The sequence below is a fragment of the Chenopodium album genome, chromosome 9 (genome assembly GCF_948465745.1).
Source record: "Chenopodium album chromosome 9, dcCheAlbu1.1, whole genome shotgun sequence".
Taxonomy (NCBI): domain Eukaryota; kingdom Viridiplantae; phylum Streptophyta; class Magnoliopsida; order Caryophyllales; family Amaranthaceae; genus Chenopodium; species Chenopodium album.
The window spans coordinates 60,868,198-60,895,071 of NC_137842.1; positions in this window are offsets into that span (position 1 = coordinate 60,868,198).

Below are 26,874 nucleotides of genomic sequence, written 5' to 3' on the forward strand. Positions count from 1 at the left end.
TGAGGAAGTTGGCCATGACACCAACGACTGCTTTAGTCTTCAGCGGGTGTTGGACCGTCTGGCTGACAAAGGGCTGCTAAAGTCCTAAATTTCTAAGTCCCTAGCCGGGGCAAAAAAGAAAAACAAGGGTCAGTCCTCCAAGACTACCCCCCAGCCTGCTAGTAGTTCGGATACCGACAAGGAGCCGGTCTACACTATAGCAGGCGGGTTCTCATGTGGTGGCCCTACCATCCGGGGTACCAAGAGCCATCTTCGAAAGATGGATAAAGATGATGATGAGCAGGCGGAAGCCAGCTCCTCCTTCCCAGCATCTTGATCACTGAGAAGGACAGGGACAGCGTCCGCCGCCCGCATGATGACCCGGTGGTCATTGAATGTAAGGTTGCCAACCAGCTGGTTGGACGGATCCTTATTGACACCGGCAGCTCATCAGACATCATCAGCCTCCGGTGCCTGCAAAAGCTGAAATACAATGTCAGCAGCATGCATCCGGTCACCCACCCCTTGGTTAGTTTTGGGGGTGGGATGGTCTACCCAGCCGGGAGAATCGACTTACCCATCCGGCTGGGAGAGAAAGGCTAGGGACGACATATTGTCGTCAGATTCTTGGTCGTTGAAGAGTTGACCGCCTACAACATCATCCTTGGCAGGCCAACCCTCAACGTAGCCAAGGCAGTAATCATCCCGTCCCTCATGCTCATCAAGTATGAGAGGGATGATGGCTCCGTTGGTTCCTTGAATGGGGATCAGAAGACGGCCCGAGAGTGCTATCTCTCCGCCGTCCAAGATACTGTGGCCCCAGGCGGTCAGGAACCAATAGAACTTGACAATGTCAAGGATGCCGACCCAGCTCCTGCCCCACCAGCAGCCGGGAAGAAAAGAAAGGCACCTCTGCTGGTGGAGGTGAAGAAAGAGAAAAAATAGCAATCACTGACCGGTGAACGGTCAGATGAGCTCCGTCCCCAACCGGCTGGCAAAAGCATTGATCTCGTTCTGGATGACAGCCGCCCAGAACGTACTGTTAAGGTTGGGACGGTTGCTCATGCTACCTTAGGTGCAAGCTTGCACCTTCTGCTGAAGGAATTCAAAGACATTTTTGCCTTTGAAGTGGAAGAGATGCCAGGCGTCAGCCCGGATCTTGCTGTCCACAAACTCGCCATGGACCCCAAAAAGAAGCCCATCCGGCAAAAGAAAAGAAACCACGGCGAGGAAAGAAGTCAGGCGGCAGCTGCCAAAGTCAAAAAGCTGCTAGACGCCAGGTTTATTCGGCCTTGTAATTTCCCCGACTGGGTGGCCAATGTGGTCCTTGTTAAGAAACCGAATAGGACCTGGCGCATTTGTGTTGATTACACAGACCTCAACAAGGCGTGTCCAAAGGACAGTTATCCGCTTCCAAAGATCGACAGTCTGGTCGACTCTACAGCCGGTCACGCCTTGATGAGTTTTATGTATGCCTATTTCGGCTTCCATCAGATACCCCTGTGGAAGAAAGATCAGGAGAAGACGGCTTTCGTCACTGATCAGGGGTTATTCTGTTATACTGTGATGTTGTTTGGCTTGAAAAATGCGCCTGCCACTTTCCAACGGATGATTAATACGTTCTTCATTAATCAGATTGGGAGGAATGTGGAGGCGTACATTGATGACATGATAGTCAAATCCAATCTACAGACGGATCACCTTGCTGATCTCCGAGAAACATTCACCACCCTCAGGCGGCATAAGGTTATGTTAAATCCTAAGAAATGCGTCTTTGGTGTTGAGTCTGGGAAGTTTCTCGGATTCCTGATTGATCAAAGGGGGATAAAGGCTAACCCCGAAAAGATACAGGCGGTGATTGACATGAAGTCACCCCGCTCTGTCAAGGAAGTTCAGAGACTCACCGGTTGTCTGGCCGCCTTGGGGAGGTTCCTCAGTCGGTCAGGTGACAAGTGCCTCTACTTTTTCCAAGCAATCAGGAAGAAGACCAGATTTGAATGGGGGGATGATGCTGAGGCGGCGCTCCAGAGGTTGAAAGAGCATTTACATTCTTTGCCTAGGTTGGTCAGTCCTTTGCCTAGGGAGACGTTGTACATGTATTTAGCCGTCTCAGACCATGCCCTTAGTGCCGTTCTCCTTGCTGAGCGAGACGGCGTGCAGCTCCTGGTTTACTTCATTAGCCATGTTCTTAAAAATGCTGAACTCCGGTACCCCATGGTTGAAAAATTTGGCCTTGCTTTGTATATGGCATTCAAAAAATTGAAGCCTTACTTTTTGGCACATCCGGTGGTGATCTACACGGACCAGCCACTCAAGCGGCCAATGTCTACCTTGGACTCATCCGGGAGAATGTTGAAATGGGCTATTGAAATGCAGAGCCTTGAAATCACTTACGAACCAAGAAAGGCAGTGAAAGGTCAGGCATTCGCCGACTTCATTGTTGAAATGACTCGTCCGGTGGCTCCGGATAATCTTGATCAGGTTTGGAAAGTGTACGTAGACGGGAGCTCTACAAAGAACGGCTGTGGTGCAGGCGTAATCTATGAGTCTCCTGAAAGAGACAGATTTGAATATGCACTACGCTTCAAGTTTCAGGCCTCTAACAATGAGGCGGAATATGAAGCCCTACTGGCCGGCATACGCATGTGTAAGGCGGCAGGGGCCATGAAAATTGACGCCTACTCTGATTCTCAATTGGTCGTTAGCCAGTATGAGGGAAGTTATGAGGCTACCCATCCGGCTATGATCAAATATCTTCAGGCAGTCAAAGAAGAGGCCGGGGCACTTGAGGAATTCCAACTGAATCAGGTGCCTAGGTCTGAAAACAATCAGGCGGACGCATTGTCAAAACTGGCATCTTCCGCCTGCCATGACACGCCTCGGTCTGTCTTTTGGGAAGTCCTGGAAAAGAGAAGTATCTATGAAGATCCCATCGGAATCCTGGACCGAAGCTCTACCTGGATGGATGGCATCCGGGCTTATCTTGTAGACGGCACCCTTCCTGATTCGCCACAGGAGGCAGCCGTCCTGAAGAAGCGAGCTTCGAGCTTCGAGTTGAGAAACAGAGAGCTCTTCAAGGCGGGGTTTCTTAAGCCCCTAATAAAGTGTGTCACCCCAGAAAAGGGGAGGGAAGTTCTCGAAGACTTGCACTCGGGATTCTGCGCCTCTCACATAGGCGGCAGGTCCCTAGCCGTCAGAGCCAGACGACATTACTTTTGGCCCACTCTTGAGGCAGACGCTAAGGAATTGGTGAAAAAATGTGACAAGTGCCACAAGTTTGGAAAACTTATTCATCGTCCGGCTACTAATCTGACGGCTATCCACAGCCCAATCCCGTTTGCAAAGTGGGGCATGGACATTCTAGGTCCTTACACGCCTGCTCCAGGCGGAAAGCGCTATATCTTAGTGGCTGTGGATTATTTCACCAAGTGGGTTGAGGCTGAGGCGGTTAAAAACATCAAGACCTCAGACGTCATTTCCTTCATCTGGAAGAATGTTATCACCCGGTACGGGGTACCCATGTCTATGGTGTTTGATAATGGTCCTCAGTTTGAGACGCCTCAGCTAAAAACTTGGTTGGGAGATCAGGGGATCTCAAGTTATTTTGCATCTGTTGGCCGGCCCCAAGCAAACGGCCAAGTTGAAGCTTTCAACAAACTCATCTCAGACGGCATTAAAAAGAAAATAGAAAGAGCCGGTGGCTTATGGGCAGAAGAATTAATCCATGTCCTATGGGCCATCCGGACAACAGCAAAAGGGGCAACCGGTGAAACCCCATTTCTCATGGTTTACGGTGCTGAAGCCGTCTTGCCCATCGAACATTACGAGCCGACTCTCAGAGTCATGTTGTATGATGAAGAGGCAAACTGGGAAGCAATGCGTCTGGCATTGGATTCGCTCCCAGAACGCCGGGGCAATGCCGCCTTGCGTCATGAGATTTACCGGGTATGAGAATGACAAGAGCCTACAACAAAAAAGTACACAAGCGTCCTTTGAAAGTTGACAACTTAGTGTTACGAAAAATGGAGGCAACTGGTAGGGCCAATGAGTTAGGAAAGCTAACACCAAATTGGGAAGGCCCCTACCGGATCTATGAAGAAGTAAGGGACGGCACCTACCGCCTGGAAACCCCAGACGGCAGGCGCCTGCCTAGAACTTGGAATGTAGACAATATGAAAAAGCACTACTTCTGAGAATGTAAATTTTTGTAAACAAATGAACTAGTCAATGAAATCAGACTTTGTTTGCAAATTGTGTTATTGTTTGATTCCCCATCCGGGTAATACTCAGGCGGGCTCTCTTTAACCCAACTAGGTTTGATACTTAGTAAAGGCTACGTTAGTTGGACCGCCTGGGTAATACTCAGATCCCTTGTTTATTTAGGTTTGATACTTTGTTTATTCAACCGCCTGATTATCCGCCTGGGCAATACCCAGACTAACCTGTTTGTCTAAAAAACTAAGTTCGATACTTAGTGTAAATTCAATACTGATTCGAAACTAAGCACAAAAACGTTTAGTGGCTACACAACCGGTCTCAAACAAGACCAGAGGCTAAAATGGCCGGATGGTTGCTCATTTTATAAAATCGCCTGTCCCAACATGGACAAAGGCGTCCGGCGACACCCCTCCGAGTGCAATCGTCGCAGAGAACGGACTATTTGTCGGTTCTACGTATCCGTACAGACGGCAAAAATTGAACGATTAAATTAGTCAACTCATAGCCGTCTGACCAAAATAACCTACGAAGAACGAATAAGTTCCCAGATACCGGATGCCCATAGGCATCAGTCGGTCACCGGCTGAAGTTCTCACTTAGGTTATTTATCCCAAAATTGCACCTCCCCCCAATTGGGGCAAAGGAGTTATTCAATGGCTATGAAATCTCTACTAAGACGGACATACGCCGTCTGTGTAGTGACCGAAACGCTTGTTGGTGTACGGCTGTGCACTTGGTTTGGGGCAATCACTACTGTGATTGATTGACTTATAAACGTATCATGCTCTTTGCAGCATCAGACATTTTCAAGTCAATCAACCAACTCCACTTGAAACCAATCACACAGCCGTCCAGGGGCAAGGACAGCCAGACTATTGACTAGTTATGCAAGAAATCGCCGCATGCTTTTGATAATGTAGGCAAAAATTAAAATTTGCAAAAAATAAAAATTCAAATGTAAAATGATCAAAACCGACTCAGTCGGTGCATTTCATAAAAGTCCATCCAACCAAACGGTTGCAATGGATCAAATGTTAACCGGACTCCGTCCGGGAGAAAGAAATTGTTAATTAACCCAGCTCCACAGCCGGTAAATACACAGATACTCGGCACGCAAGCCGGAAAAAGAAAGTCTTGGCATATAGCCGCTGAATAAAAAGAATTAAAAGAAAGCAAAGATTGGCATACTGCCGCTGAGGGGTCACTTCTGGCCTGCAGACGGAGCTTCCTGGTTCTCCTCCTTCTCCTCACCATCTGAGGGAATTTGGTGCACTTCACCAGATCCAGGAAGCTCAGGCGCGGTCGGCTCATTGTTGTTGAGCCAGGCTTCGAAGGAGGCAGGCTCTGGCTCGCCTTGCTCTCTCAAGTACACCACGTACTCGGCATAGCTGTGCGCCATTGCCCAGATGCTATAATCTGCGTCTAGGTATAAGGCAGCCCAAGCAATCTTCATACGGGCGTCGTTGTCAGCATCACTCTCAGCAACAAGGCGGTTTTGCTCTGCCTCCAGGGTTGCTACGAAGTTTTTCTGAGCTTGAGCAGCATCCTTCTCCAGCCTCTCAACCTTGGTCTTCAGTTTGCCAAGGTCCTCCTGAGCCTTTTTAAGCGCCTCATCAGTCTGTTTGGCGCTCTCGTCTTCCTTCTTCTAGGCCTCCTCCGCCCCCTTCTTGGCCGTCTCAGCATCCGTTGCCCGCTGGTCGGCCGCCTTCAGATCTAGCTCCAGCTGCTGGATTTTAGACGCTTGTGTCATAATTATTGCTTTAGTTTCAAGTTCATTTACGATAGTCGAGTGGAAAGCAATATTATCAGCGTCTATGGCGGACTTCTTGGCCCTTTTTACCTCTTCCCGTTTGCGGGAATAAGGAAGTTTGAGCCCGTCCACCCGCAGCATGGCCTGCAAAAAAGCAGGCGATATAAGTAATGCAGGCGGGATAAAACACTTGGAAAAAATAAAGTTGAGTTGATAAGTTTCTTACCTCAGCCAGAAGGGATAGAATGCGTTCAAGGTTGAACGTCTCTATCCCAGGGATATTGTCCTTATCCCTCTTCCGGACAGCCTCCAGCATGGCCTTGGCATGCTTCTAGACGTCTGGCCAGCAGGGAGATTGATCTGCACCACAATCAATAGGTGATGAGTGCGAAACTAAGGCGACACCTATTTGTAGCCGGCCGTCTGAGGATGACGTCTGTTGGGAGTGGGATTTTACCCGCAAAGGCCACCCCAACTCAAGCGGGGATTCAAAAGGGTTCTTACCTTCAGAGCCAACCATGCGAGTACCGCTTGTAGGCGTGGAATCGAAATGTGTGGGTGAGCTGTGTTTAGGGTAATTTTACCCTGCCACGTGGCCCAATCAGAATGAGACGTGGATGCTGAAGGGATCGCCCTTCTCACTCCACTTTTTCCTTTCTTCCTCCTCGCTATCCGGAAGAGGGGGCAAGTCATCGCTGCTCTCAGAGGTAGAGGCGGAGCTGTCACTCTCCGTCTCCCCCTCACTTTGGTCCATGGGGGTAGAGGCGGCCTCGTCGTCGCCTTCGTCAGACTCTTCCAAGAAAGAGTCAGCAGGGGTTGAAGGGGCGCGCGGAGGGGATCTCTCCAGAGCCGTCTGGTCTCCCTGACCAGACGTTTCTCCCTCAGGCGTTTGGCCGCCTGAGCCTTCGCTTCTGTAATTTGGATCAGTGGTCGTCTGCATTGTCCGAGCCATGGTGTCCTGCACAGACACATAACTGGTCGGAATCCATGGCAAAGGGTGGTCCCAACACCCCGAGCCGGCACTCCCGGTCCTAGACTCAGCCGTCCCTGGTGACCGGCTTGACTCTAACCTAGGTTGTGCCGTGTGTGTTGGTGATGCATCCATTTATTGCAAGAAATATGTACAAGCGGTGAAAAAGAAAAGAGCTGAGAGAGACAGAGACGGTACCTTTTGATTTGGTATCTGAAAGTAGGCGGGACCGGCTGGGTCGCTGAAGAACAAACTTTCTTGCTTGCGTCTGACTCAAACGGATGACTTCTGCTCTCTCAAAGTTTTTCTCTCTAGGAAATTTTTGTAAACGTACAAAATTATGAGGGTAAAACGGCTATATATAGAGGGTAAATATGGGGGCATTTCCGTAATTTACCCGGAAGGTGAACGGTTACTCTGTAACGGTAAAATTACCGCCAACCGAAGCGTGACATGTGTCACAGATGCCACGTGGCGTGCCACGTCACATCTGTGAGGGGCAAATGTTTAGGGTAATTTTACCCTGCCACGTGGCCCAATCAGAAGGTGACACGTGTCAGCCCTAGATTGGTCTAAAATGGACCAATCCCTGCTTGACACATGTCATTCCAGAAATCAAGGGAAAAGGCGGCCTTCAGGCCCAAATCCCGAGAATGCCGAAAAACGGCGTAGCCCACCAATGATTAGGGTTCAGTGACCTAATCAGGGACACAATTCCCAAAGACCCTATAAATAGGGAGATATCCCTCATTTTGAGGGCACGTTTTACCATTAAAGATACCTGCATTCTCTTACATCAGAGAAACACCTGAGCTTGGAATCCGAGCAGATACCCACCTAAATTTCCGTACTCTTTATTCCTTTTCAAGTCACTAACTTGACCATCGGAGGCGGAGCTCCAACCACCCGGAGTCTCCGTTATTTTGCAGGTGCAGCTCAAGCCGGATCAGTCTTCGTGACGTAACTCTCCCGAGGGACAAAAACACCCAAAACAAGATGGGAGGTGGTGAGAAGTAGAGTTGCGTGGGTGGTAATTTGGGCGGTGTTCGGCGGCAAAGAGCTGGAATTGGTAATTGTTGCAGTTTGTATGGTGGCAGCAGCGGTGCGGCTGAAGATGCGGGGGAGAAAGGGAATTGGTTGCGTGGGGCTGTGATTGGGGATGGCAGGGAGTTGGTCAGGTGTTGGGTATGGTGGATCAAGGGAGAGATTCGTGCACCGGCGCAAGGCTGGGTACGGTGAAAGTCAGCGCCAACCCGGTGGTGGTTCAAGGCTGAGAGCAGGCGGCGAGGGGCTGGGCTGCTAGGTGGCGGTTGTGGGGAGGGGAGATGGCTGACAGTTGGTGGTGGTTTTATTTTTTTTTTTTAATTATTTTTGTTAAAGTTTTTTAATTAATTGATTAATTATTAAAGTAAATAGTTTAAGTAAGAGCCAATTAGAGGCTGCCACGTGTGACATTTAGCTCTTCATGACTAACGGGGTTAAGAAAAAGGGCATTTGGTGACATTTATATTAAACTCAATGGTACATGGTGTGTTAGAAAGTTTTTGGTGGTATATGGTGAAAAATCCGTTAAAATAAACATGCATTTTATTTTAAATAAATCTACATATATTTTTAACTAAGGGTCTGTTCTCATATGTTTATTTTCAATTCAGTTCAGTTTAGTTCAGTTCAGTTCAGTTCAGCTCCTAATTTCCTTCTCTAGCTTATAAAATATTAATTTCAGTTCAGCTCATTTCAGCTCAGTTCAGTCTATGAGAACAAGCCCTAAGTGCATATTTGTTATTCACAATAATGTGTTTTTTTGTGACTTGCATATTTTTTGAGCTTGGAACTTGCACATTTGCACCTGCTTTTAGATGATCTAAAGGCAATTTTGGAGACTTTAATGAATTTTACATCCCGAGAAGAAAACGAGCAACAATTATATACTTTGTACATAACTTTGTTTGGCTACTCTACACCAACTCATGAAATAATAATCTAACCCCTTTGTGAAAAGCAATTTTTTTGTTTTTTGTTTTTTTGTTTTTTTTTTTCTTTCAGTAAGATAAGATAGACGTTCCAAATTTTGCTGTGTATATTACATGTAAACTTTGTTTAGGTATTTATAGTGATATAAGTACAAAAAACCAAGTGATGCAAAAAATTGAAAATAATTTCATATATTTGAATTCATTAATATAATGATGAAAAATACAGTCCCAACCAGATGGGGCGGCCACATATATATTAAATATATGAACCAAAAGAAAGGAAACAAGACAAATCAAAGGAAAAGTGAATCTCAAACAACAACCAATTAAGGAAATTAAAAAAGAATGTGTAACGGAAGCTACACATAGCACACGATAATAATGAGCTCTACACCCGGCCTTAGCTTGTTGAGTGCATTGTAGAGTTAGTAAACATATGATCATATATATAGTGTATGATCATATATATACGATGGCATTTACAGGCATTGGTAAACTTCGGGTGAAATTGAAACTTGAACGCAATCTAGGCCACTGCCAGTGCAACATTCAAAAACACCAGGGGTACATTCATGTCCACTGTGGGCTTCACAAGTGCCCTCTTTGCATTTTTTACCAGATGCGAGTTGGACACAATTTAAGCCAGTGCAACAATCAAAAAAGTTGGGATAACACTCATGGTCGTGGTGATCCTCACATGTGGTATCATCTTTACATTTGTACACATTGGTTGCAACTTGAACGCAATGCAAGTTTGGATTGGTTGAGCAACATAATTCGTTAGGATTGGTACATGGATCATCATATGCTGCTGGACACGCGCCTTCTCCCGTATGAATTTGCAGCATCATCACTATATATATAACATAAAAATATTTAGTAGTCATCATACAAATTAAATTACTACATATTGAATGAATGAAGTGAAGAATGAAATACCTAATGCGAAAGTGGCAAGGGTAGCTAGCATCATTCTTTTCGAGAATGCCTTGTTCTCCATTTTTGGTTTGATTATATTATCAAAACTGTTTTTTTGAATGTATGTACTCCAATACTATACAAAGAGAGAATTCTTGTTTTGTGAGTTTCCTAGTTATGTTTCTTGCTATTTATAGGAACTTTCTACTATTATTTTTTTCTTTTTATTTTTTTTTTCTAATACGTACTCAACGAAAGGTTCATACTATATTATGTCGCCACTATGTGTTATACATATTTCTTTATATTATTCCATTCACTTATTTCTATAGAATATATGTATTATATTTATACATTTATATTATGGATATACTCTTGATCTAGTCTGTATATATTATTATACCAATACATAAATGTGTTTGGCTTCATTTTGTTGACATAAATTGTTGCTACAATGATGATATATAATACCATAAATAAATAAATTGATAGATGCTTTGACTTTTTTTTTTTTTTTTTTTTTTTGAGACAATGCTTTGACTTTTTTAATTCGTTACTTAGTCCAAGTTGCAATAAGTAAGAACGATATTGAGCACTTAGGCCCCGTTCACTTCACCTTATTTTTATTTTTATTGAAATTATTTTTATTAAACTGAAATTATATTTGCTCAAGTTAAATTATTTTAACTAAACACAAAATAATTTACTAAACTGAAATTAATTATTTTCGCTAAATAATTTTTTTTTACTGATTTTCTATTATTTTTCTTCTTTAAAGTTACTAAACTTTCTTGAAATTATCTTATTTTTACTGAATTGAAATGTTTCTACTTAATTGAACTTATTTTTACTTAGCTGAAATTATATTTTCTAATTTGAAAATTTTTTACTTTATACATTTTTTTAAAGTGAAGCAAACAAGACCTGAATGGACATATACGGTCTTCTTTCTTTCTGTGTACCCCATATAAGGATTTAGGTGATATTTTTCTAAACAGGATTTCATTTAATGCAAAACTAATTGTTAACACAGACGATATCGATCAGTAATGATTGTGAAAATATTAATTGAGTAATATAATTAAAACAAGATTTTATAATAAACTAGCTAATAAAAAAATGTTGTAATAAACTCCTTTTTTTACGGGAATAAACTACCCAATAAAGGTAAAATGCTGTAAAAAAAACTACCTATGAAATGGTAAAATGTTATAAACCCGACCTCAAAACAATCTTGAAACCACCGCTTTCTAAAATTGCTTCCATAGCACCTAAACCACCTTTCAACCCCAAAACCACCACCTCTAACCCTAAAAACCATCGTCCCAAAACACTAATCTACCCTCAGCAACTCGGAATATCCCCCTAGCACCTATAAAATTTCCTTAATACCACCTTGTAAACCAACCCTTACAGTGGTTTCAAGGGTATTTTAAGGTGGATCAACGTCGTAATATTAAGTTAATGGTAGAAATTCGGTCAAAGATAGTATCTTATTAAATTTTACCTTTTATTAGGTAACATTTTACAACATTTTTTTTATTAGGTAGATTCCGACAAAATTTTAGTTTTATTAGGTAGTTTCCCACTAAAAGTTCTAATATCTATTGAAGTATTGAACCAACAAAAGAAATGAACAACTTAATCAATTTCTGGTGTAGTACATAACTTTAAATAATAGCATTAGTAATATCGTATAAACCAAAATAAAGAGTAATAAAATTTCTAACTACTTTGATGAGAAACTTAACAAATCGGAATACATGTTTTGCAGAAAAAAGCTAGCTTAGGAAATTAAAAATGAAAGCCCATATGATATGAGAGAGATAAAAAAAATTATTTACAAATTAAAAAATGATGCATATAATTTGAAAATGATGCATCATATAACCGAAACAAGGGAAGTATGATAATTACACCCTTACAAATTACAATCTCTAGTGCATAAGCTAAGCCAGAGAGTAAATAAATTTTGTATGCAATTTCGAACACCTAAATTGCCCTTAAAGTTAAATATTGTTAATTTAAGGGTCTTTACTCATACGATTATTTTCAGTTCAATTAAATTAAATTAAATTCAGTTCAGTTCAATTCAGTCCAGTTCAGTTCAGATCCTATAAGTTCAGATTAGTTCAGTTCACTTCAACTCATAATTTCCTTCTCTTATAAAATATTCATTTCATTTCAGTTCAACCCTAATAAGTTCAGTTCAGTTTAATCAGCTCATTTCAGTCAGACCCTAAGTCTTATTCTTATTTTAGATTTCAATAATATAAAGTTACAATAGGAAAATTAGGGGGGGAAATATTTAATCAATCAGTTTTAACAAATTAAAAAAATCAAGTGATAAAAAATTAATATTTTGATTAGGATAATATATCATTTTTTGAAAAAAAAAATAAAAATTATCAAGATAAATGGATAACATAAAATAATTATAAAAAAAAAAATGTTACATAGTAATCACACATCTCTAGCAAAATCGAATCACCTTAAATAATTATGTAAATATAAAAAGATAATTATTACTCTTTAATATTCCTTACTATGGACGATTTACTTTAATAATCCCTACTAAGGTTTTTTTTTTTAATAATTCTAACTATATTATGCTATTTGTTTTCCTTTAATAGTCCTAGTGAACGGTAACCTGCTAAAATATTTCATTTTTTTTTGTTTTAATAACCACGTGTCAACACATAATTGATGTAAAATAAAAAAAAAATAAAAACATAATAATAAAGACAAATAAATTAAAACAAAAAAATAAAAAATAAATTCCCTGGCCACCTTCCCCCCCCCCCTCTAAATTCAGCTTGTCGGAAATTGGTCAGTCGATCCTATACCGCCACATCTAACCCTCCTCCGACCCCTTCCCTTTCCCCAAACCCCCGGCTTGCTACGTCTAATTTCTTTCTCGAAAACCAAACCACCCGATAACCTTTCTCCTTTTTTCCCACACCCTGAAGCGATGAGGGTTGTTTTGAGGTGAGGAAAAAGGATTAGTACGTGACTGTTACGTGGTGGTTTAAGGGAGGAATGAGAGTGGTCAGTTTTTTGGTTGTTTTGTAGTTACATTTGGTTGTGTTCACAATAGGGTAAGGGAAGCAGGGGTGCGAGAAGAAAGGTAGGGGCTTGCCGGCGGAAGGGGTTATAATGGCGCCGGTCGAAGGTGCATAGCCAGTCGCCGGCGTCGATGACTTGGGGTGATGGGTGGGTTGTGGTAGTAGGAGGGGTGGTTAGTTGAGTTTAATTCTTAGTAAATTAGGGTAAAATGATAATATTTATATAATGATAAGGATGAGAAGTATTAGGGTACGTTAAAAAAATGATCAAATGACCCATATTACTTGCTTCATTAGTGGCGAAACTGTAAATAATATATATATATATATATAACAACCGCTAATGTCATCATTGCCTACGTATCACTTTTTTATTTAATTTTTTCCCTCCAAAATGCGAGGATGATGTCATTTTTTTTTCCTTTTTAAGCTACCCTATTTAACATAGCTTTGAAAATATATTCCATTTGAATTTTTAAATTTTAAAAATTGGGTTTTCTACTCATATTATGCTATTGTATTTAGTTATTTACGAGTTGTTAACAATTGTTAATAATAGAATTAATTGAGATTTCTTAATTAAATATGAAAATTATGCACTTTCGGGAATTGTATATTCATATTTAATTAGAAATTAGTTAGGAAAATGAGGAAGTTATTTTCTTTTAATACGTGTTAAAAGTCTATAATTCTATTCTTATTTTAAAAACCATGCATCACACGGGGTTAATCTAGTATCAAAATAAAAATTTTCCCCAATTCTTTTTCGCTTTCCCATATTCCTATTTCTATTTTCCCTCCATATCCAGCATACTTTTTCAATTAAAAGTGCATACATTTTCAGCTAAATGCGCATATTATTTTTTTTTTTTTTTAAAACGTGCATTAATTACATTTTTCAATTAAAAGTACATAAAAGTGCATTAATTGTTTTATGAGGTAGTTTCATACAACATCTATTGTTTAAAAGGTAGTTTCTTAAAATATTTTTGTTAATAAGGTATTTTTTTTACAAAAACTGACTTTTTTTTTTTTTTTTTTTTGAAGAAATACAAAAACTGACTTGTGTAAGGTAGTTTTTCACAAAATGTCCTATCTTTAATTAAGTATGCATATTTGCGGTTACAAACGTGCATATTTTGTGTTCAAAAAGTGCTTATTGCTTGAGCTTGGAATTGGTCCTACTTTTGGCTATTATAAAGGCAATTTTGGAGACTTTTATGAGATTTATATACATCGGGTAAGTCTTGTATATAGCTAGCCACATGGTTTGGCCACATTGATTTATTAGGGTAATCTTTATTTATATGCATGATCTGAGTAACCTTATTTATTCATAAGAGTAACCCCAGGTTGTCCATAAAATTAACCCAAATTCATTATACGAGTGAAACCAAGTAATTTAGAAATAAGTAACCCCATTTGTTCAATTGAGTAACCCCTATTCTTTTGTTTAAAAAAATGAAAGAATAATTCCATTTTTTTTAAATAAAGTAACCCCTTTTTATCATTCAAGTAACTTATATACGTTAAGATAGTCTCATTTGCACATCACCGTAACCCGCTATTACATTATTAATTGTCTTATATGTGATTATGTGAGTGGTCACACCATATGATTAGCCACGTATAAGACTTTGTGCTTATTTTATCATACCAATACCATTAACATTGACGGATTTGTCAAAATTTTCATTATTGGGTTTGGGCCTACTTTAGTTTTCGTCAAAATTTTTGTCATGATACTTCAGTTTTGCCGATTTTGGCATTTACTTTGACTTTAATTAATAACTAAAATGACCTTGAAAATCTTAATTGTATAATTCATAAGAGTATTTTCTAGGAAATTTTGTAAAAAAATCATCTTTTATAAATAACTAGGATAAAACCCGTGTAATGCACAATGTATTTGTATTTTATAAAATAAATAATTTTTATACTTATGTGATAAAATTTGTTATTTTATACGTCGTTTGTTATTTTTTACTTAACCTGTTTCTTTTATCACGCTTGTCGATGCACGGTTATACCCATTAATAACAAAAGTTGTAAATTGTGATGATACTTATTGAGACGATTCCAGCAAGATTTCACATGAATATGTTTCCTTATATAATATTCACAAAATAAAGTCAAAGAAAGAGCGGTGAATAGTGTAAAGTCAACGCGGGTCAAGTATAGCATTTAAATTATTTAATTCTAAAAGAATTTACTAATCTCTTATTTGATTGAGTATCAGTAAAATTTTACGTGGCGCATTAAGAAAATTTTATTCTATGTGGCTCTCTAAAAACATGAGAAATCTAGTAAATCATTCTATTTAATTTAAAATTTTGTATATTTATGAAGATCTTTCATTAGATATATGGATAATTTTTTTTAATATCATAAGATAATTTTTTAATTTAACACTAAAGTTATCTTTTGTTGTTTTATTTATTTTACGAGACGCTTGAATTTAAAATTCCAAACCTTATTCACTAATTTTGCTTATGTGACAATATAAATTTTTAATTCAAAAAAGAAATGACAAATCTCGTTTTTTTATTGATCAAAATGAGTCTTTTTCCTATGCATTTATTTAATATACTCGTTCTGTTTAAAATGTTAGTCTCATTTATAATCGTTTAACTATTAAAAATTATGGGAAATCAGTCGAGATTTAGTTTTATCCGTCTTGATGAGTACATTATTAAAATTGAACTTTTATAATAATTGTTAGGGAGAGATTAAAGATACGTAGTATTTGCCATCAAAAATTTGTATCCATATATGTAAAAAAGATATTACTTAGTTTTTTTTTAATTTAAATTTTAAATTTTTTCTATTCGTAAAATCGAACTTTTACAATATTTTTTAGAGGGAGATTAAAAATATTTGCGATTAAAAATTTGCATCCATATATGTAAAAAAGATAATTATTACTTAGTTTTTTTTTTTTTTTTTTTTTAGAAAAGATAATTATTGGTTTTTAAAAGTGATTTAAATTTTAATTATTCTCTACCTATGTATCAAAATTCTTAAATCCTATTCGTCACTTTTGCTTAGGTGGCAAATAAATTTTTTAATTCTAAAATAAATTATTAATCTAATTTTTTCATTGGTCGAAATAACACCTTTTCTTATGTGGTGCGCCAAATGCTCCCGAAAAATGCCTACTTTATTTATATATATTAGCTTTTGTGCCCAGGTGATGCCTAGATGGTTGATAAGAATTTATTTTTTGACACCGATAAGTTTTTATTAGGGTTAACTTTTTGTCTTTAAATGTTAAATACGATCATATATTTCACGTCATTTATATAATAGTTTACTTTTTTTATTTTTATTAATAAATAAATATCTTATTATATTTTTTTATTAAACTTAATTTATATTTAGAGATTAAAATTTATTTTTACTAATTCACTATTATTTTTTAAATATATTATAAATGGATCTTATTTTAAAGTACTTTTTAAAACAAATATTATGATGAAATTAGAACCAAGTTCTAGGATATTTATTAAACATTTATGATTAATTTTATATACAGGGCCGTATATTAGGGGGAGCACTTTGAGCGACGGCTCAAGGCCCCCCTATTTTGGGCCCCGTCATTTTAACAATTTTTTTTTTTACAAAATAAAATAAAATTTTAAATACTAGATATATATATATATATGAGAAATATTTGGTATTTCCTATTTAATTATTATCACTAGTTATAACCATAATCATGCTAATAATCTTTTACTACTTTTGTTTATTGATAATCGTAATATATAGCTTGATTTTTACGCCATTCAATATTCTAATGCTTATATTACTTGACAATACTTTTTATCAATATATAAAAAACATATATTTTTAAAAAATATTTTTGGATTAAATTTTATATATTTTTTCATTATATTGACCTTTTATACTTCTTAATAATATATAATTACAAATATTAATAGTCAAATTTGTGCATTGACATCATATGTGTTAGTGTTGCGATTATTATGAAATAGGAGTGTATTATTGCCCTCTTCTCTCTTTCGTTTCAAATTTTGTGATGCCCGCAAAAATTTTAATTGATATGGTGGTAAAATAATAATAATAATAATAATAATAATAATAATAATAATAATAATAATAATAATAATAATCATAATAATAATAATAATAATAATAATAATAATAATAATAATAATAATAATAATAATAATTCAATTAATAATCTAATAATACGGGGCAAATTATTGTGTTACTGAATTATGTAAATTACCCTTTGTAGTTTAGGGTCAGACGCCTTTTTAAGTTTTTGCCCCGAGCCCCAAAAATGTCTGAGACGGGACTGTTTATATATGAAACATCATAATTATATCGATAATAAAACTCTATATAATATTTTTGTCTAAAAAAATCTATCCAAATAGCATCATATCATTTATATGCGTCATAGTAATATCTATTTTTATTTGCCTACGTGGCTCGATACATGGCAAAAAAGTTAAAGGTCAAATGTCGCTGTCTAGTGGCTTGATTGCGAAACCGTCTTTATTTATTAATCTCTTTGTCCCTTAATAAAAATCCTCATTTCCTTTTTGGGTGACAATGCCTCTTTCTATTTAAAGGTTGTATTTTTTGACATTATTACCTTTTTGATGAGTTGTCATCTTTTTCCCTCAACTTTTTAGTTCTTTAACATCAACTTCCAACACACTCTCTCTCTCTATCTCTTCAGTTATTCCCAACAACTTTTTCTTTTTCTCTATCTCTCTCTAACCTCACATGCATATATGTACTTTTAATCATCAGTTTTAAAGAATTTATAACTTTCTTAACTCTCGCGCAAGAACCAAAAGAGATTTTGTATTAAGGGACGAAGGGAGTAGTGATATAATATGATATGATATTAGATTTTTGCAAGAAACCACCTCATAATTTTTTTTTGTAATGACATACTCCCTCCGTTTTTTTATATGCATCACTTCCCTTTTATGGTTGTTTTTTTTAAATGCATCACTTCCTTATTTGGAAACTTTATACTTTATTTTATCAATTCTCTCTCTCACTTTAAACCCCGCTTAAATTATTTTATCATTTCTCTCTCCTCTATGGTCCCCACTTATATAATTAAAATATTTACTCTCCCTCACATTCTTTCTCTTTCATGGTCCCCATCTTACTTATACTATAATATATTATTCATCCACTCACAATATTATATTACCCTCCTAAAACTCCGCGCATCACCAAGTGATGCATATAAAAAAAACGGAGGGAGTACCTTAATAATTTTTTTTTGCAATGACACACATTTGTTCAGAAAAGAGGGTTTGACCCTGTTTCATGGCCTTGAACCGACCATGTGCGAGGCATGTGACCTTTTAAAAACCACTCTCCAATTACGCCAACCACCATAACGCCACCGAAACCGTCTTTCCTACCCCACCACCACCAGATCTTGACATTCACCTCTTACCCACCCCACCATAACCACCAAAAACGCATACCGACACTATTCCAATTATAAGCTACGTGTACAACTGTTTTTTTTAGGAAAATAAGGGACTAGCAGCTGCTATATTTGGTTACCCCCGTCGCGTAGTTCGCTTTCATGCGTGTGAAAGTAAGGTCTCCACTTCTTTATCCGAAGTATCTCCCCATAACGAGCCCTGCCCTAAATCGGTAAGGCTCTCGAGGGCCCTTTTGGGGCTTTGCTTGGTATCTAGAGCTAGGTTTTACGGCTTCAGTCCGGTAACCGAGAGCTAAAATTTTCAATTCCTCTAGTTACAGCTAGTTGGACCTTTTACTCACCCCGGAGCAACGCGTTTACACGTTTGTATTTTTCCGAAGTGCATATTATTTAAAAGGAAATTTTGTCAGAAAGGACCTTTTAAGTGCATTTCTTTGTCTAAAAGGACCTTTTAAAGCCAAAGTTGTGAAAGGGGTACAAATTTTGGAAAAAAATTGTGACTTAGGACCACATGCCGGAATGTCAACGTTGAGTGGTCAACTCCGGCGTTAACCAACACTTGCAGCCACCAATTTCCTCCACCCCATCGCCTCCTTCGTTCTCCCCCCTCCCCTTTCACGACAAGTCGACAGTCCAAGCCACCCCCTTTCTCCTCCGTTGCCGACACTAACCCCGAAACCTCATCCCCATCCCTTTCACAGCAGCCCACTTCTCCCCTTTCCCGCCTCCACTCCCTTTCCTCCACCTCGATTACTGTATAATCTTCAAGCAATTTCCTACACCCAAACCTTAATTATAATTTAGGGATGAGAGAATGGAGCAAAGAGAGAAGATGAAATCAAATTTCTAAATGAGTTTAATGAAACTAGGGTATGAATTAAAATTGGATTAATTTGTGACGAATTTGGGGAAAGTTGAGATCTTGGAGATTAAGAACCCTTACCGGAGAGTAAGTTGAAAACGAAGGGGGTGGGTAATCGGGTGAGGAAAAGGATCGGGGACTCAGGGTGGAGGAAAGGGAGGCTTGGGTGCTGCTTAGACAATGGACGGGGAAAGGGGGGCTAATGGGGGGGGTCTGTCGTGAAAGGGGAAGGGGGAGGGATTGGGCTAGGGTGGTCAACGCCGGAGTTGGTGGGTCAAATTCCACTTTCCGGCATGTGGTCCCAAGTCACAACTTTTTTCCAAAATTTGTACCCCTTTCACAACTTTGACTTTAAAAGGTCCTTTTAGACAAAGAAATGCACTTAAAATGTCCTTTTTAACAAATTTTGCTATTTAAAATAAACATGCATTATTTATATTTTAACTAAATCTATATTTTTAACTAAGTGTGCATATTTGTTATTCACAATAAAAATTCTAGCGTAGTCGTCGACTACGGGCGACTACGGATGACTATGGTCGACTACGATAATAATTTAAATCTAAACCATTGATACATTATTTGTCTAATCTCAGCCGTCCAATTCAACACATATGTTGCACAGTCAACAAGGGATTGTTTGGTTTTTTTTTTTTGATTTTACACACATTATTTATTTATTTTTAGTTAAAATTGATTTTTTTAAAATTTTTTTTTTTTTAACATTATTAATTACTATCGTGATTCATCTCTATTATTAACCTCCATTGTCAACATTAACATTGAACCTCAATTGTCAACATTAACATTGAACCTCCATTTTTTTATTTCATTATTTACCTTCATCCTTCAACAATAAATCCGGTAATTAAATTACCAAAATCTATGAAAAACTTGTAAAAGCAACGTCAAATTATCACAACTATGCATGCCTAAATTTTTAAATCATTGAAAATCAAATTAGTTAGTTCATTTAAATCAATTCTCACAGGATAATTAATTTGAATGTAACTTATAAAAGAAAGGTAATTTAAAACTCATGTATCATGTTCATGTACAATAATCATTAGTCTAAAACTGTACTTAATGGGTTGTTTTTAATCATAATCACCATTGATGAAGGACTTTAAAGCTCTAAAATAAAAATAAATAAAATAAAAAACGGAAATTAGATAGAAAAGGAAAAAAAAATGTAGTTAGTTAGGCGTGAATTGAGGGATTTTTTTTTTTGAGGGAATTTAGGCGTAATTAAGGATTTTTTTTATTGATAAATTTTATCTTCATTTATCTATACTTAAAATATTTTCACAAAAAAATATCAATCCCAACAAAATTTTGTTAAAATCTCATAATTATGTTAATTGGATATTTTTACCACGTATTAGCGTATAAATTGAAATATACTTGTACTGTTATAAATAATTATATGTCATACTTTTTAAGCATATATAAATGTATTTTTTTTACAAAAACAAATAATGTATTTGAATATTCATAGAATCATTTATTTATATAATTTTAATCAGTTTTTTATTTCAGTAATTTTTTAGAAAAAAATATGTTGTTGTTGTTGGGTTTTTTTTCCGAAAATATAATTTGCATATTCACTTGAATACATTTGCATATTTGGTAAATAAAAAATGTACTATGTGTATCTCAATTTTCTCAATATGACTGATCTTATTATAGTGGTTGCATAATTATTGCAATGTATAATTATTGTAATTTTGACCTTATAAAATTATAGCTTGCCTTTTAGTTTCAATTTTAAAATATTGATGAAATATTTTTAAAAATAAATGAAATAACTCAAAAAGCAATATAATTGAAATCACTTTTTTTTTTTTTTTTTTTTTTTTGGGATAATTGAAATCACTTTAATAGTAAACAAATGTTAAGTTGCAAAATTACATAAATGTCTTCAATGACAAAGGAATACATGTTTAGGATCCGATTATGCTAAAAGATATTTAGCCAAGGTCAATCGAATAGTCTAATAAATTCAATAAATAATACAACATCTTATGCGAATTTTTGTTGTGTATTAGCTAAAGTTTAAAATTTTTTAAAAAATACAAAAAAATAAATAATATATTTAATTAATTTTAATAGTAGTCGTTGCAGTACGCTGCTTTAATGTTACATAGCAGTATGCGACATTTACAATAGAATTCTCGAATTTCTCATATATAGAATTATAAATACATAAATTGTTAATTTTGACAGTTCAATTAAAAATTTTGTAATATTTTTAACCTTTTTTGTACCACTTTCGTATATGATATAGTGAAAATGTTGGTGTCTAACTTTTGAACTATCCAATTATCCCTTAAGTTTACATATAATGATTTTGTTTTATTTTTTATATTATTTATTCCAATTTAAAATCTCAATCTATACAAGGATCGTTGTGTAAGGTAATGTTTTGGGCGAGCAACTATTTTTAGTATTTAAATTTAGGATTTCTACTTTAATAATAAGAACCATGATTATGCAAATTTGATCTTGGTTGGATAAAGTGACATTAAGGCCCCGTTCTATTCACCTTAATTTTGCTGAACTGAAATTATTTTTACTGAACTGAAATTATTTTTACTGTACTTAAATTAATTTTACTGAACTGAAATTATTTTTACTGATTTTCTATTATAATTCTTCTTAAAGAAAACTGAATTTTACTGAACTGAACTTATTTTTACTGAACTGAAATTATTTTTACTGAATTGAAATTAATTTTACTGAACTGAACTTATTTTTATTGAACTGAAATTATTTTTACTTAATATTATATTTTTTTTAAGGTGAAGAGAACAGGGCCTAAATCTAGTCAAGAGTACTAAAATGGATGTGATTATACGAAATATTTATAAATTTCTATAATTTGTAAAAAAAAAAATAAAGAAAAAAAAAGAAAAAGGAAATGGAACTAAACCACTCCGTTTTAGGTAATACGTCCAAATATAACTTAACTATACCCAAAATGGGAAACATTTTATATCGTAATCTATGGGCGTGTTTTGTTCATCTCCATTCTGTTAAGTTATTTTCAATACATCGGAACAGGCCCTATGTGTTATTCAATTCTTATCTTTGTCAATTGTCCTAATTGACTAATTATGACATTCGAATTTTGCATATGCCTAAAATCCAATTGAGGATATCTAAAAGAAAATTTATTTATGTTGTTGGGGTCATGAGTTTTTTTCTATACAAGATTAATCTGTTGCGAACAATTGGACTAATAATCGACGAAATTGATAGGATTCTTGTTTGTATGAATATTGAAAACTATCCTTCGATTAAAAGCAAACTAATCTTTAGCGATTTATTTTGGGACTAACTAGCTGTTGTTTACTTGGGACCGCCTAATTTTGTTCTTTGTTACATACTACTAATTACATTCACAAGTATTGTATATATTTTCGCATGTACCTAAATTAATTTAAGATAAGTGGATCTCAATCTAAACAAGCATAGTTATTTAATAGGTGAAATAAGTCGTTTTATTTTAATAAGAACTGTGATTAAGCTAATGAGACCTTGATTAGATAGAGTTGTAATATCTAGTCAAGAGTGCTAAAAACAGATTTGATTATTCGAAATAACTTTATATTTCTGTATTTTGATTAATAAAAGTATTGAACCATTGTGTTTTAGGTATGCCCAAATATAGCTTAGGTATACCCAAATTGAAAAACATTTTATACACCTTGATCTATGTTTTAATCAAGAAGTCTTACATTAACTAATAAAAAATCAACTTTTGAGTTCGCCCAAAATTATTGTTACGTACTACGTACATTCAAGTATATGTTTTAACAATGTCTTATTGTTACGCACTACGTACAATTAAGTATATGTTTTAGACCTGATCAAGTCGAGCCCGACCCGATTTTGGCGGGTTTTGGGCAGCTTTTCTGTCCGATTTCGGGTCGAGCCCTGCCTAGCCCGAAAGATTTTTAAAAATAGGGCGGACGAGGAAAATCAATTTTATGCACTTTAGTTAATATTTTTGACCCGGCCCGAAATTGGCCCGAAAAGCATGCATGGCCCGGGTAGTTTGGGCACATATATTCCGGTTCGAAGCTTGGCCCGACCTGGCCCGACACAAGGAATGACTTTTTTCTCTCGACCCGGCCCAAACCCGGTCCGGCCCGCCCGACCATTGATCACCTCTAATATGTTTTAACCATGTCTTATCTTTGTCAATTATCCTAATTGACTAATAAGATTCGAATTTTGGGTACACGAAAAATTAAATTGGGGATACCTAAAAGTGAAATTTACGTATTCTCTAAGGGTTGTGATTTTTGTTCTACACAAAGTTAATCTGTTGCAAACAATAGGGTTAATAGACGAAATTGTTAGGATTCTTGTGTTTATGAATTTCGATAATTGTCCTACGAATAAACCAAACATTTATGTAGCGTTGCATTTTGGGACTAACTAGTAGTCGTGTGGGACCGCCTAATTGTGTTCTTTGTGTACGTACGTACTACGTATATTAAAGTATATGTTTTCTTGATCCCTAAATAAATTTAAGATAAGGGTGTTTTTTAATCTAAACAAGAATCGTTATGTAATAGGTAATGTTTTGGATGAGTAACTATTTTCAGCATCTAAAATTGGTCTTTCAATTTTAATAAGAGTCGTGATAAGTTAATAAAACCTTGGTTAGATAGCGTGACAATAAATCTGGTCATTAAGAGTACTAAAACGAATGTGATTATCTGAAATAACCTTAAACTTTTGTAAAAAAATTTTAAAAAGAATTGAACCACTTCGTTTTAGGTACGCCCAAATATAACTTTGGTATACCCAAAATAAGAAACATTGTATACATCGTGATCCATGTCTTAGTCAAGTCTTATCTTTGTCAATCGTTCTAATTAACTAAAAAAAAAATTAAATTTTAAATATGCCCAAAATTAAATAATTTAGGGTTACCCAACCTTGATCTAGGACCACCCAATTAACAAAAAAAAATAAATAAATAAATAAAATTATTTTTAATAATTTTAATGATCCAAAAAGAAGAAGTGGACAATAATTAATGAATTTAAAAATTTATTAACATAATATGCGTATGGAAATTTATAAGTATGATATATTAGGATATGACCATATATTGTATAGTTGGCATATGACATATTTTGGAAAACTTTGATCTTATCTTTAATACTAGGGTGGATTGCCTAGGATTGTACTTGTATTATATTTAAGCTGCCGCATATGATGAATAAACACAAGCTTTTGCCTCATTATAATCTCACAATGTACTAGTATTTTAAATCTAAAGCAACTTTGACAAAGATATAATATTTTTTAAATATATTTATAAGGATATGAGAATATATGATATAATACTACAACCTAGAGAACATCTTATTTTAGGATATGTTTTAAGTTGGTTAGGCTGTTGCCTTTTAAGCCTAAATTAAAGTCTTATAAATAAATTAATTTACCTTGATTACGCCCTTTAAAACGTCTTGTTTCAGTTTTTTAATTTTTTTTTTATTTTTTAACAAAATTTTAATTTTATTTTAACGTTTATTCATCTCCAACCTTAAACCATTCACAATTTCACATAGCTTCAACGTACAATAATGGCAGATGATTACTCGCGAATTCATATGACTAATCAAAATTATACCACAAAATAAATCATACCACTTCTAACAAAGTAACAATTAATTCCAAAATTATAAAATAAAATCTGAAATCAAACTATTTTTTTATACAGATAATTAAGTGGATTACAAATTCCAAAAAAAAAAAAAAATTAAATAAATAAATTTGAAGCATAAATGTGATTAGTATACTTTATTCTTATTGATTTCTTATATACTTTGGTAATTTATTGTTGTGTAATGGTTGAATAATGAAGGTTGAAGATGAAGTGTGCAATTGAAGATGGTTGAAGCAATCAAAATGGGATGTACTTGTACAAATGTTTTTTTTTCCTTAATTTATATTGGACGACTTATTTCAAATTTGGTTGGTTATTTATAAATTATATTATTATAACTTGGAAAAAAAAAATTACCCTCTAAAAGTTAGTAACTAAACAACTCTTTGTTGACTGGTCGATGACTTGTCATGACTTAAATGATGTGTAAATTAGGTTTTTTATTTTTTTAAAAATGTAACATTCAAAGGCTAAGATTAAGCAACAAACTATATCGATGGATCAGATTTAATCTCTTATTGTAGTTGTCCGTAGTCGTCGTAGAAGCTTCGTATTCACAATGGTTTTTTTTGTGACTTGCAAATTGTTTGGGCTTGGAACTTGCACATTTGCACCTGCTTTTAGCTGATCTAAAGGAAATATAATTTTGGAGACTTTAATGACTTTTGCATCCCGACATATTTATCGTGAAGAAAACGAGCAACAATTATATACTTTGATTATTGCTTTGCTTGGCTACCCTACACCGTACCAACTCATGAAAATAATAATCTGACCCCTTTGTGAAAAGGAGGTTTTTTTTTTTAACCATTAGAAAGATTAGGGTGTGATATTCCGATAAGATAGACGTTTCAAATTTTGCAGTGTATATTACATGTAAATTTTTTTTTTTTTGGGTAATTATAATGATATAAGTACAAAAAACCAAGTGATGCAGAAAATTGAAAATGATTTCATATATTTGAATTCATTAATGATGAAAAATACAATCCCAACCAGGCCATACATACTAAACATATGAACCAAAAGAAAGGAAACAAGACAAATCAAAGGAAAAGAGAATCTCAAACAACAACCAATTAAGGAAATTAAAAAAGAATGTGTAACATAATTCGTTAGGATTGGTACATGGATCATCATATGCTGCTGGACACGCGCCTTCTCCCGTATGAATTTGCAGCATCATCACTATATATATAACATAAAAATAATTAGTAGTCATCATACAAATTAAATTACTACATATTGAATGAATGAAGTGAAGAATGAAATACCTAATGCGAAAGTGGCAAGGGTAGCTAGCATCATTCTTTTCGAGAATGCCTTGTTCTCCATTTTTGGTTTGATTATATTATCAAAACTGTTTTTTTTTAATGTATGTACTCCAATACTATACAAAGAGAGAATTCTTTTTTGTGAGTTTCCTAGTTATGTTTCTTGCTATTTATAGGAACTTTCTACTATTATTTTTTTCTTTTTATTTTTTTTTCTAATACGTACTCAACGAAAGGTTCATACTATATTATGTCGCCACTATGTGCTATACATAATTCTTTATATTATTCCATTCACTTATTTCTATAGAGTATATGTATTATACATTTATATTATGGATATACTCTTGATCTAGTCTGTATATATTATTATATCAACACCATAAATGTGTTTGGTTTCATTTTGTTGACATAAAATGTTGCTACAATGATGATATATAATACCATAAATAAATAAATTGGTAGTTGCTTTGACCTTTTTTTAATTTGCCATTTAGTCCAAGTTGCAATAAGTAAGAAGGATACTGAGCAATTAGGCCTCGTTCACTTCACCTTATTTTTGCTGAATTGAAATTATTTTTATTGAATTTAAATTATTTTTATTAAGCTGAAACTATTTTTGCGCAACTTAAATTATTTTAACTGAATGAAAATAATTTACTAAACTGAAATTAATTACTTTCGCGAAACTGATTTATTTTCTATTATTTTTCTTCTTTAAAGTTAC